Here is a 14,158-nt window from a genome sequence, read left to right on the forward strand (position 1 = left end):
ACATGCAATAGTGCTTGAGATATAAGAGACATGCATATTTAATGAGTTCTATGACCATATATGGTCAACGGATATGTTGGCCAATTCTCTTTTCCATTGCCTTCAATATAGCATCGGTACCCTGCCTGTACATGCAATACTGCTTGAAATATTAGATACATGCATATTTAATGAGTTCTATGACCATATATGGTCAACGGATATGTTGGCAAATTCTCTTTTCTATTGCCTTCAATATAGTGTTTGTTCAATGTTTGTACATGGAATAGCGCTTGAGATATTAAAGACATGCATATTAAATGAGTTCTATGACCATATATGGTCAACGAATATGTTGGTCAATTTTCTTGTCCATTGCCTTCAGTATACCATTATTTCCATGTTTGTACATGCAATAGTACTTGAGATATTGAAGACATGCATATTTAATGAGTTATATGACCATATATGGTCATTGAACATGTTGACAATTTCTCTTCTCCAAAACCTTCAATATAGCAATGTTTCCATGTCTGTATGTGCAATAGTGCCTGAGATAATATAGATATGCATATTTAATGAGGTATATGACCTTATATGGTCAACGAATATGTTGGCTCATTCTCTTGACCATTACCTTCAATATAGCGTCAGTTTCACGTTTGTACATGCAATAGTGCTTGAGATATAAGAGACATGCATATTTAATGAGTTCTATGACCATATATGGTCAACTAATATTTTGGCCAATTCTCTTGTCCGTTGCCTTTAATATACCGTTAGTTCCATGTTTGTACATGTAATAGTTTTTGAGGTACAAGAGACATGCATATTTAATGAGTTTCAAGATGGCTGCCGAACCACGTGACTAATCGAAAATCTGTTTCAGTCACTTTTAATGGCATGACATGTAGAAGGTATATAAAAATTTTCAGGCAAAACGGTCCAGCCGTTTCAGAGAAGAAGTCGTTTGAAGTTGGCGGAAGAATAATAATAATAATAATAATAAACATAACAAAAACAATAGGCTTTCAAGCCTGAAGGGACTTGAAAGCCTAATAATAATAATAATAATAATAAACATAACAAAAACAATAGGCTTTCAAGCCTGAAGGGACTTGAAAGCCTAATAATAATAATAATAATAATAAATATAGCTGCAGAGCAGCTATTAACGGCTTTCAAGAAAAGGGACCATAACACTATTAAATTTGGAAAAAAAAGTTTGAAGATTTGATTTGTGCAATGTATATACGTGTAGGTTACATGACGTTCTGGCCCAATGCCTTCATTATAGCGGTATTTCTATGTCTCTAACTTCAATAGTGCTCGAGATATTGTATATATGCATATTGAATGAGTTCTATGACCATATATGGTCAACGGATATGTTGGCCAATTCTCTTTCCATTGCCTTCAATATAGCGTTGGTACCCTGTCTGTACATGCAATACTGCTTGAAATATTAGAGACATGCATATTTAATGAGATCTATGACCATATATGGTCAACGGATATGTTTGCCAATTCTCTTGTCCATTGCCTTCAATATATCATTGGTACCATGTTTATACTTGCAATGGTGCTTGAGATATTGGAGACATGCATATTTAATGAGTTCTATGACCATATATGGTCAACGAATATGTTGGTCAATTTTCTTGTCCATTGCCTTCGGTATACCGTTAGTTCCATGTTTGTACATGCAATAGTGCTTGAGATATTGGAGACATGCATATTTAATGAGTTATATGACCATATATGGTCATTGAAGATGTTGACAATTTCTCTTGTCCAAAGCCTTCAATATAGCAATGGTTCCATGTCTGTATGTGCAATAGTCCCTGAGATATTATAGGTATGCATATTTAATGAGGTATATGACCTTATATGGTCAACGAATATGTTGGCTCATTCTCTTGACCATTTCCTTCAATATAGCGTCAGTTTCACGTTTGTACATGCAATAGTGCTTGAGATATAAGAGACATGCATATTTAATGAGTTCTATGACCATATATGGTCAACGAATATTTTGGCCAATTCTCTTGTCCGTTGCCTTCAATATACCGTTAGTTCCATATTTGTACATGCAATAGTTTTTGAGATACAAGAGACATGCATATTTAATGAGTTCCAAGATGGCGGCCGAACCACGTGACTAATCGAAAATCTGTTTCAGTCACTTTTAATGGCATGACATGTAGAAGGTATATACAAATTTTCAGGCAAAACGGTCCAGCCGTTTCAGAGAAGAAGTTGTTTGAAGTTGGCGGAAGAATAATAATAATAATAATAATAATAATAATAATAATAATAATAATAATAATAATAAACTTAACAAAAACAATAGGCTTTCAAGCCTGAAGGGACTTGAAAGCCTAATAATAAACTTAACAAAAACAATAGGCTTTCAAGCCTGAAGGGACTTGAAAGCCTAATAAATATAGCTGCATAGCAGCAATGACCGGTTTTCAAGACCATGGCACATGGCCAAGTCACATGCAATGCATGGCCATGTATGACTGTTTGCAACAGCCCTCAAAATTAACGTTGGTTCCATGTTTGTATATGGGATAGTGTCCGAGATATTATAGCCATGCATATTTAATGAGTTCCATGACCATATATAGTCATCGGGTATGTTTGTCAATTCTCTTGTCCAATGTCTTTAATATAGCATTGGTTCAATGTTCCTACTTGCAACAGTGCCTAAGATATTAGAGACTTGCATATTTAATGAGTTCTAAGACCATATATAGTCATCAACTATGTTTATCAATTCTTTTGTTCAATGCCTTCAATATAGCATTGGTTCCATGTTTGTACATGCAATAGTGCCTGAGATATGAGAGACATGCATATTTAATGAGTTGTATGACCATATATGGTCATCGAATGTGTTGGTCAATTCTCTTGTCCAATGTCTTCAATATAGGTTTGGGTACATGTCTATATCTTTAAAAGTGCTTGAGATATTATGGATATGCATATTTAATGAGTTCTATGACCTTATATGGTCATCGAATATGTTGGTCAATTCTTTTGTCCAGTGTCTTCAATATAGCATTGGTTCCATGTTTGTACTTGCAATAGTGCATAATATATTAAAGACATGCATATTTAATGAGTTCTATGACCATATATGGTCATCAACTATGTTGGTCAATTCTCTTGTCCAATGTCTTCAATATAGCGTTAGTTCCATGTTTGTATGTGCAATAGTTCTCAATATATGTCAATTCAATGTATATCGTATATGGGCCCTCCCCCCTTTCCCATAATGCAACATTGCTAACTATTTTATATAAAATGTGAAAAATATTCATAAATCAACTGCTCCAAAACTACTGGTCGCACTTGCATGATTCTTTGATTAATCTGTAGTATGTATGATGTTCTTCAAAATTATGGCGTGGAATTTTGATACGATCAAAATTATGCAAATGAGATGCAAAACAATATTTTAGAAAATTCTAGAAAAAAAAGTCACATGACCGTTCAACTTTTTTTTCATGAAATACGTAGCTCTAGGGCCAATGCTTCTTTTGAGCGAAAGTTTGAGACTCCTAGACCCTCAGAAAGGTGTTTAAATGAGCATGCCATTTTTTGCCTAAAATTCAAAATGGCCGCCGTACCACGTGACCAATATGCGTCATCTTAGGATATGCACTAGATCTCATCAAACTTAACAAACATGTGAAAAAATTGTCCAGATATGTGCAACTGTGTTCGAATGGCGCTTAGCGAAAAATCTGGCGGAATAATAATAATAATAAATATAGCTGCATAGCAGCAATGACCGGTTTTCAAGACCATGGCACATGGCCAAGTCACATGCAATGCATGGCCAGGTATGACTGTTTGCAATAGCCCCCAAAATTAACGTTGGTCCCATGTTTGTATATGTGATAGTGTCCGAAATATTATAGCCATGCATATTTAATGAGTTCCATGACCATATATAGTCATCAGGTATGTTTGTCAATTCTCTTGTTCAATGTCTTCAATGTAGCACTGGTTCCATGTTCCTACTTGCAACAGTGCCTAAGATATCAGAGACATGCATATTTAATACCATATATGGTCATATACTATGTTGCTCAATTCTCTTGTCCAATGTCTTCAATATAGTGTTGGTTGCATGTCTATACTTGCAATAGTGTCCGAGATTTTAGGGACAAGCATATTTAATGAGTTATATGACCATATATGGTCATTGATTGTGTTGGTCAATTCTCTTGTTCAATATCTACAATATAGTGTTGGTACTATGTTTGTACTTGCAATAGTGCATGAGATATTAGGGACTTGCATATTTAATGAGTTCTATGACCATATATAGTCATCGGGTATGTTTGTCAATTCTCTTGTCCAATGTCTTCAATATAGCATTGGTTCCATGTTCCTACTTGCAACAGTGCCTAAGATATTAGAGGCATTCATATTTAATGAGTTCTATGACCATATACGGTCATTTAATATGTTGCTCAATTCTTTTTTCCAATGCCTTCAGTATAGGTTTGGGTACATGTCTCTATCTTTAAAAGTGCTCGCGATATTATGGATATGCATATTTAATGAGTCCAATGACCATATATGGTCATCGAATATGTTGGTCAATCCTTTTGTCCAATGTCTTCAATATAGCATTGGTTCCATGTTTGTGTTTGCAATAGTGCCTGAGATATTAGAGACATGCATATTTAATGAGTTCTATGACCATATATGGTCATCGAATGTGTTGGTCAATTCTCTTGTCCGAAGTCTTCAATATAGGTTTGGGCATATGTCTATATCTTTAAAAGTGCTCGAGATATTATGGATATGCGTATTTAATGAGTTCTATGACCATATATGGTCATCAACTATGTTGGTCAATTCTTTTGTCCAATGTCTTCAATATAGCATTGGTTCCATGTTTGTACTTGCAATAGTGCCTGAGATATTAGAGACATGCATATTTAATGAGTCCTATGACCATATATGGTCATTTTATATTTTGGTCAATTTTTTTGTCCAATGCCTTCAATATAGATTTGGGTACATGTCTCTATCTTTACAAGTGCTCGAGATATTATGGATAAGCATATTTAATGAGTTCTATGACCATATATGGTCATCGAATATGTTGGTCAATTCTCTCGGCCAATGTCTTCAATATAGCGTTGGTTCCATGTTTGTACTTGCAGTAGTGCCTGAGATATTAGAGACATGCATATTTAATGAGTTCTATGACCATATATGGTCATCCAATGTTTTGGTCAATTTTCTTGTCCAATGTCTTCAATATAGCGTTAGTTCCATGTTTGTATGTGCAATAGTTCTCAATATATGTCAATTCAATGTGTATCGTATATGGGCCCTCCCCCCTTTCCCACAATGCAACATTGCTGACTATTTTATATAAAATGTGAAAAATATTCATAAATCAACTGCTCCAAAACTACTGGTCGCATTTGCATGATTCTTTGATTAATCTGTAGTATGTATGATGTTCTTCAAAATTATTGCGTGGAATTTTGATACGATCAAAATTATGCAAATGAGATGCAAAACAATATTTCAGAAAATTCTAGAAAAAAAAGTCACATGACCGTTCAACTTTTTTTTCATGAAATACGTAGCTCTAGGGCCAATGCTTCTTTTAAACGAAAGTTTGAGACTCCTAGACCCTCAGAAAGGTGTTTAAATGAGCATGCCAATTTTAGCCTAAAATTCAAAATGGCCGCCGTACCACGTGACCAACATGCGTCATCTTAGGATATGCACTAGATCTCATCAACCTTTACAAACATATGAAAAAATTTTCCAGATATGTGCAACGGTGTCGAAATGGCGCTTAGCGAAAAAATCTGGCGGAATAATAAAAAACATAACGATTACAATAGGTTTCCAAGACATGTGTCTTGAAAACCTAATAAACATAGCAATTACAAAAGGGTTTCCGACCCATAGGGCTCGAAACCCTAATAATAATAATAATAATCAAAGCAATTACAATAGGGTTTCGCCCCATAGGGCTCGAAACCCTAAATATAGCTGCATAGCAGCGATGACGGGTTTCGAGCCTGCATGGCTGATGGCAAATTGCACTTGCTCGATGTGATTATTTGACGAACGTTTCATGTCTAGAATGCAATGTTCTTAACAAGTCCTCTGGTATTTTGGTTTATGAACCACACTGGAATCAGCAGACATAACCATTGATAGTCATCTGTCCAATGTTATTCATAATAAAGATGATTTTTTTTTGAGGTATTTTGCATTTTTGTGATAAATTCAAGATGGCCGCCAAAACTACTTGAATCATGGGGAATTTTTTCACGTACACATAATCATATTGAACGGATGTTGGATGCCAACTTTGGTTTAAATCTGGCAAATTGTTCATGAGTTATAGCGTAATTTCACTTTTTACTAAATTTAAGATGGCTGCCAAAGGAAGCCATTTTTCAAAAATCTGTTTCAGTAACTTTGTAGAGCTATCAAGAGAGATACTATATGCTAAATTGCATGTCAAACAAGCGGGCAGTTTTTAAGAAAATGATTTTTTGATTTTTTTTTTACATTTTTTGGATAAATTCAAGATGGCAGCCAAAACCACTTGAATCATGGGAAATATTTTCATGAACACATAATCACCGCATTGAACAGATGTTGTATGCCAACAGATGTTGTATGTTGTATCTGGCAAATTGTTCATGACTTATAGCGTAATTTCACTTTTTACTAAATCCAGGATGGCTGCTAAAGAAAGCCATTTTTCAAAAATCTGCTTCATTAACTTTGTAGAGCTATCAACTTAGGTGCTGCAAAGCAAATTTCTAATCATAGGAATGAGCCATTTTAAAAAAAAAAAAATTTAAAAGTTTTTTGTCATTTTCAGAAAATCCAATATGGCGGCCAAGGTCACATGATCGTTAAAGATTTTATTGATGATATTTGCTAGACATGACTCTTTCTGTAGTTTACTGCTTGTCATAGTAATTTAAATCAAGCATGTTGTTTTCTGGCTGGTTAACATAGCGGCGATTGCAGTGATTTCATTATACAGTTTCTTTCTTTATTGGATGAATTAATTTCTTGTGACTCACTAATCCGGCAATGCGTGTATTTAAATAACAAGGTTCACCGTCAGGATGTTCACATTTGAAATAGCGTGAAAACATTTTAAATACTAAAATATAACGCATGTCATTCAGCTTAAAATATGAGGCTTCATTGCGGAGATGTATTAAGAAGTTACTGCGGCCTGGCTGCCATAGAGGGCGCACATTATACTAGAAGTGCATGTAACCACGGAACTTACATGATGGAACCTACAGTCATTTTTGAAACCGTTAATTGTCGCACCATAAACAAAACATTTTAAATATTTTCTTGCACATGTGCCCCAGTTCTCGCATTCTATCTTGTACTTAGTTTAATAACTTATAATTATTATTATATATATGTTGTAAAATTATGTTGTCAATATGATACCAGAGACGTCTAAGTCATGTGAAGTTCTGGTTATAAAATTAATATGTATAATATTTTGTTTACATCTGTGTGGGCGAGTCCCGGGACAGAGTATGCCCGGTATAAACTGTCATATCATAACAGTTACATAAAACGACGGTCTAGCAGTGACAGACGCGTACTTTAATTTTGATCAAATTACAACACATGTATAGTCTTAGTATAAACCGTACATAAATCATGTCATGTACTCGATAAAACATTGACAATCAATTGAGCGTCGTTTATATTTACAGCCTCTACAAGTTTATATAACTTTAATTCGTGTACAAAATATGCACATTTTTGCATTTGAACACGATTAAAATAAAGGCATAAAATTTCCACAAATCAATCTGAAAAAAACTAGGTGTGATTTGATTTCGTAAATTTTATTGCACTACTAATTACTAGTATAACCATGGAACTGGTTTATAGTTCCATGGTATAACTAAGAATGTTGGACTTGGACAACGACCCGTCTCTCAGGCCGTGACTGTGAAAACTATATAGCGCCACCAGGCGGTCGAAGTTTATATGCTGCGCTTTCGTTTTGGTGAGTACACGTTTATTTTATAATCGGAGATTCAAATGTTGAATATTGATAATATATGACAATATATGTTACTATAAGTGAACGTATCCGAAATGTAAAGGTCTAGTAGTCGCATTCTCAAGTCCAGTTTTCGGTGTAAGATATTAAGTATGATAGATTTTGTGCATTTTCTAGTCATTTATCGTGTAAAACAATCATGGCGTCGCCCAGTCATGTCGACCGGAAGTGCGTGCATCGTGTTCAACTTCTGAAAGCATTGCACATTCCAAATACATTTGGAAATTTAGAAAGTCACAGACGTGTCATTTGAGCGTCACAAACAAACAAAGACATTATTTTACAGCTCTAATGGGTGAACTAATTGAACAATATCGCTATTTTATAGTGTCGATTATTTAGAAAGGTCAAACCTCAATTCCCAAAACTAGCAATGTAACTCGAATCTCTGGCCCCGACCCCTGGCCAATGAGTTATTAATTTACATGTTTTTCTCACATATTTTTATATATTTAACGCCACTAGCCAATGTACGTAAAACGCGGAAGTGAATTGGCCAACAAGTTACCATGACTCGACAGTAATATAGAGACATTTCGCGATGGGCGTCTTTCGTGGTCGGTAATTTTTACGAAAATTTTTGTTCACTATTTTATAAAACTGGCTTGGCAGTTCTCATCACCAAATAGACAATGTCACAGCCTTTCGGCTACTTTTCCAACAAATCCAAAATCACTAGATAATTTTGTTTACTTTACAATTGTACTATGATTACATTTGTTGATAATTTTTATGCATATTACTTGTACACCCACAAAAATACCCCCAGGATAAGAGAATTTATTATATAGCCTTGACAAAAAAGCAATATTTTTCCTTGTCTTATTATTGAATTTTTTTTCGTTCTGTGTAACTTTATGTGAAAATCCTAATAAGATTCAATGTACAGTTCACAACTAACAGTTTTGCAATATTAGAGGTTGTGAACTTGTTCATAGAGGCTGCAAACTGCAATTTTTTTTATAAAAAGTGTGTTCACTGACATTTATTTTGTATTTTTTTATACTTGGTATTTTGTTTTGTTTTTTTGTTGTATGTTGTTTGTTTTGTGTTTTTGGAGTTTTGTACAAAAATCAACGGTTAAATAAGTATATTATTTCCACTTCGCAGTATATTGTACACAGTACTTGTATGCTTAGTTCTCCAGCATAAATCAGATTGTAATGTAAGCATGAGATTGTAATGTAAATTTAGTTCATTAATGTTGTACGTTGACGCTTTCTCTGGGACCTCGAGTCCAGGCCCATTTACTTACTTGTTGTCAGTGTCTGACTGGTATATACAAAATACGACCAAGTAAACGTGAGAATATTAAAAGAAGAAACCTAAAAATATAATTTTACACATCGAAATTGAGAATCGCAAGTGTAGACATATAGCATAGAAATAAACACTAAATACATCTATCCCAGCCAGCAATTGAATCATCAATCGGCATGAGTGATGTAACTGGTATTTCTATCTATTTTCTTATATCCCTCCACCATATTAAAACGCTCAAGTGAATGTTGTCAAATTCGCGAGTGTGCATATTTTCGTACAGTGGCGTGAACATTGCTACAATCAAAGACGCGCAGAACAGGAAGTCCATTCTGTGCTAGTACCATTGCCAATTTTTGGACAAAAGAGGACTATTTATATAGTGGGATGCTCCAGTAGGAAATTGTTAAAATTGCCCAATTGGCATATCAAATTCCTGTATTGAAACAGAACATATTCTATATTCTCTAACAATAACATTGTTATGTCTCTAGACTCACAACGAACCCAAAACAAAGGAAACGTTCCTATCCAAACAACCTGCGTCCTTGAAAATGAGTCTTATCGCCATTGCGTTTCTGAGCGAAAATATGTTGATGTCAAAAACGACCGATTTTCGCCAAATCTTCTATGATTTTTTGATAATATCATTAATTCAGTCCAGCGGTTAGATAGGTTATTTATTAGAGACGCTCTTGAAACAAAATTGATGATGTAAATCACTCTGGCGACGAAAAAATTGGTGATAAAAGCCAAGGGGATGAGGGACTGAATTTCAAAAAACATATTTTATATGTATGCCATTCAATTTGGCCTGAGCCAGAGATTGGCTAGTGGTGTTAAATATATAAAAATATGTGAGAAAACATGTAAATGGCTCATTGGCCAGGGGGCCATTCAATTTGGCCTGAGCCAGAGATTGGCTAGTGGTGTTAAATATATAAAAATATGTGAGAAAAACATGTAAATGGCTCATTGGCCAGGGGGCCATTCAATTTGGCCTGAGCCAGAGATTGGCTAGTGGTGTTAAATATATAAAAATATGTGAGAAAAACATGTAAATGGCTCATTGGCCAGGGGGCCATTCAATTTGGCCTGAGCCAGAGATTGGCTAGTGGTGTTAAATATATAAAAATATGTGAGAAAACATGTAAATGGCTCATTGGCCAGGGGGCCATTCAATTTGGCCTGAGCCAGAGATTGGCTAGTGGTGTTAAATGTATAAAAATATGTGAGAAAAACATGTAAATGGCTCATTGGCCAGGGGGTCATTCAATTTGGCCGGGGAAATATTGGCCGGGGGCCAGTGATTCAGGGTTACCCCAATGTATGTGTTAACAATTTCAAAACCTGGAGTTATCCGGTTCTTTGCACATGTGTTTTTTACCAAATTTTCTTGCTGGTCCTTAATTGCTATTTTTGTTATTTGTGGGTATGTTGCATTGATATTTCAATCGTCTTGTGTGTACTTGACGATCTAATGGTTGATTTTGAGCCTATTGCTTGGATACCATACATATAGGTACCTCAGGTATACCTATCTGAGATTTGTTCAATTCATGATGATATCTAATTTTGAACAGCTAACATCGGGGCTATCTCAGCTGACAGGCTGCTTGTTAGTCCCCGTTCGGACGTAGTCCGAAAACAGGGACTTATGTTTTGCCCTGTGTGCGTCCGTGCATCCGTGCGTTGTATCTCACCTCTATCTCGAACATGCATGGACCGATTAAGTTCAAACTTCACTCATACATCACACATTATATGGGACATATGCACATGCATTTTTTTCATGATCCGATTAACGATAGCCGAAAAGCGGCCATTTTAAGGCCGAAAATGCATCAAAATCGGATCCGGATCTCAGTCATGCATGGACAGATTTTGTTCAAATTTGGTACCTACATTAAACATAATAGGACCTTGATGCACGTCATTTTTTTTTTGGATCAAGTTCAAAATGGCCGACTGGCGGCCATTTTGTTTTAAAGAATTCAGTTCTGGATCCGTATCAGAGACATGCCTGGATTGATCAAGTTCAAACTTCACACACATAAGGTACATCATGTCACAAATATGTATGTGCATTTGTTTCATGATCTCATTAACGATAGCCAAATGGCGGCCGCTTTAAGGCCGAAAATGCATTGAAATCGCACATTTTCACCATTCCGGAACCGGATCTCAGTTGTGCATGGACGGATTTTGTTCAAATTTGGTACATACATTGAACATAATAGGACCTTGATGCACGTCATTTTTTTTTTCCGGATCAAGTTCGAAATGGCCGACTGGCGGCCATTTTGTTTTAAAGATTTCAGTTCTGGATTCGTATCAGAGACATGTCTGGATTGATCAAGTTCAAACTTCACACACACATGGTACATCATGTCACAAATAGATATGTGCATTTGTTTCATGATCCGCTTAACAATAGCTGAATGATGGCCATTTTAAGGCCGAAAATGCATCAAAATCACATATTTTCACAATTCCGGAACCGGATCTCAGTCATGCATGGATGGATTTTGTTCAGATTTAGTACCTACATTAAACATAATAGGACCTTGATGCACGTCATTTTTTTTTTTGGATCAAGTTCAAAATGGCCGACTGGCGGCCATTTTGTTTTAAAGAATTTAGTTTTCGATCCATATCTCGGACATTCCTGGACAGATCAAGTTCAAACTTCACATACACATCATACATTATATCATACATATGCCTGTGCATTTGGGCCAGTCCTTTTAAGGTCAAAAATTTACAAAAATTGCACATTTTCACCATACCGGAACTGAATCTTAGTCATGCGTGGGCAAATTTACTTTAAATTTTTGTTTGGATTGTGTTAAAAATGGCTGACTGGTGGCTATTTTGTTTTACTGAATGCAGTTCAACATCCATATTAGTGCTGCTTTGAATGTATATGTCACTCAAATATGAACGCAACGGGGACGTGTCATTGACTTGTTTTATTTTGTATTGTGACCTTTGACCTATTGTACTAACTGCATGTTGCGGTTTCAGCCACTGGTCAAGTTAATGACCCCTTGTCAATAATCATTGGTTGTAATGATTTGCTATTTCACGTTTCCTGAAATCAACCTGAATCAATTAACAGGGCGAACAATTTTTTAAATAATTTGTAGCGAAGAGTGAATAGTTTAGTGAATAGAGATTTAGTGAATATTTTTTATTATGTTTATTAAAGAGTTGTTTGTTACACTTTCCTGTGTAGGTTTGCCATTTATCTGTATTAATACCAAAAATTGCTGTGTTGACCGTCACATTACTATAATAATTGTAAATTCACTATGTTGCATAATTTAACAGTTCTGTATATTTCTCTTGCAGTCTATAACAATCTATTCCTGTATATTGAAAGGTAAGATATGTCTAGGCATGAAAGTTGAATTTGTTATGATCTATACCTTATATAGTTTTAATTTGGTTAAAAATTATGTATCAAACATGTGCACATTTTGTTAGCCATTAATAATGAAGTGTGAACTCTGGATATATGCTTATATACTGCTCAGTATGTATTGATATTTATACACATTATTACTGCATGTCAGCATTATGGTAAAATATATCCAAGTTCACATGGTTTGTGGGAGTTAGTGCTATATGTAGATCATTTTGTCACTCAACTGGGGAATTGATATATATATGTGTCAATCTTTCTAGCCTATGCATACATATCTGGACCAATCAGGTTTTTAGTTTAGTAATTCAATAGACATTCTAAACAGTAAATAAAGTTTTATAGTGTTCTAATTCAAGACAGCTGTATGTCCACAATTTTTAGGTAACATATTTTTGAAATCAACCATTTTTTACAACCAGATCTCATTCACACAAACACTTTGATCATGTTTGAACATGTTTAGGGGTAGATATGAGTGTATGTTTAGCTCTTTATTAACAACTGTATAAACTTCAAAAATCATAAACACAGACATCAGACCTATGTACATGCATTTGTGTGATGATCCAATTCAAGACAGCTGTGTGGTATTTAACTGTGAAGGAAAAAAACTCACAATGCAAGTTTGCAATTTATCTCACTGTTTTGCTTGCAAATTAGCAGTATTGCTAATGAAATTGACACAGGTAGCATCTGTATTTTAATAACAATGTACCTATCTCTTGTAAGTAAAAACAGTGCTCAATTTAGCAAATATATTAAATAAATCACTCGTATTTTGACAATTGTATCTTTCAGATGCCTCGAAAGAAAGGTTGGAAGAGAGGTGAAGCTCTAAAGAAGAGGTTGGCTTTGGGTAGAAACCCACCAACCAATGTCCTTCGGGATCAAAGCGATACTGTCCTTCGGGATCAAAGCGATACTGTCCTTCGGGATCAAAGCGATACTGTCCTTCGGGATCATAATAAATCAGAAAGTATTGTCCTTCGGGATCATAATGAATCAGAAAGTACTGTCCTTCGGGATCATAGCAATACTGTCCTTCGGGATCATAGCAATACTGTCCTTCGGGATCATAGCAATACTGTCCTTTGGGATCATAGCAATACTGTCCTTCGGGATCATAGCAATACTGTCCTTCGGGATCATAATGAATCAGAAAGTATTGTCCTTCGGGATCATAATGAATCAGAAAGTATTGTCCTTCGGGATCAGAATGAATCAGAAAGTATTGTCCTCCGGGATCAGAATGAATCTGTAAGTATTATCTTTCGGGATCAGAACGAGTCGCAAATTAGTGCTGGAAGTATTTTTAATAAAGTACATGATGAAGAAACAAATAATGTTGCAGAGAGTTTCTCATTAGAGCAAAT

General features: G+C 35.2%; 1 protein-coding gene and 1 long non-coding RNA gene across 2 annotated transcripts in view; both read left to right on the forward strand.

The window, feature by feature from the left end:
* LOC100367803 (AP-3 complex subunit beta-2-like) overlaps window positions 1-14,158 on the forward strand; it is a 127,178-nt gene that overhangs the window by 19,371 nt on the left and 93,649 nt on the right. The gene's annotated exons all lie outside the window — the stretch shown is intronic.
* On the forward strand, window positions 8,015-14,128 carry LOC146734969 (uncharacterized). The gene is made up of 3 exons (XR_014931301.1): window positions 8,015-8,038; window positions 12,710-12,740; window positions 13,584-14,128. It is a non-coding gene; the product is annotated as an uncharacterized LOC146734969 (long non-coding RNA).

The sequence above is a fragment of the Saccoglossus kowalevskii genome, chromosome 13, assembly GCF_978046115.1.
Source record: "Saccoglossus kowalevskii chromosome 13, keSacKowa6.1, whole genome shotgun sequence".
Classification (NCBI taxonomy): domain Eukaryota; kingdom Metazoa; phylum Hemichordata; class Enteropneusta; family Harrimaniidae; genus Saccoglossus; species Saccoglossus kowalevskii.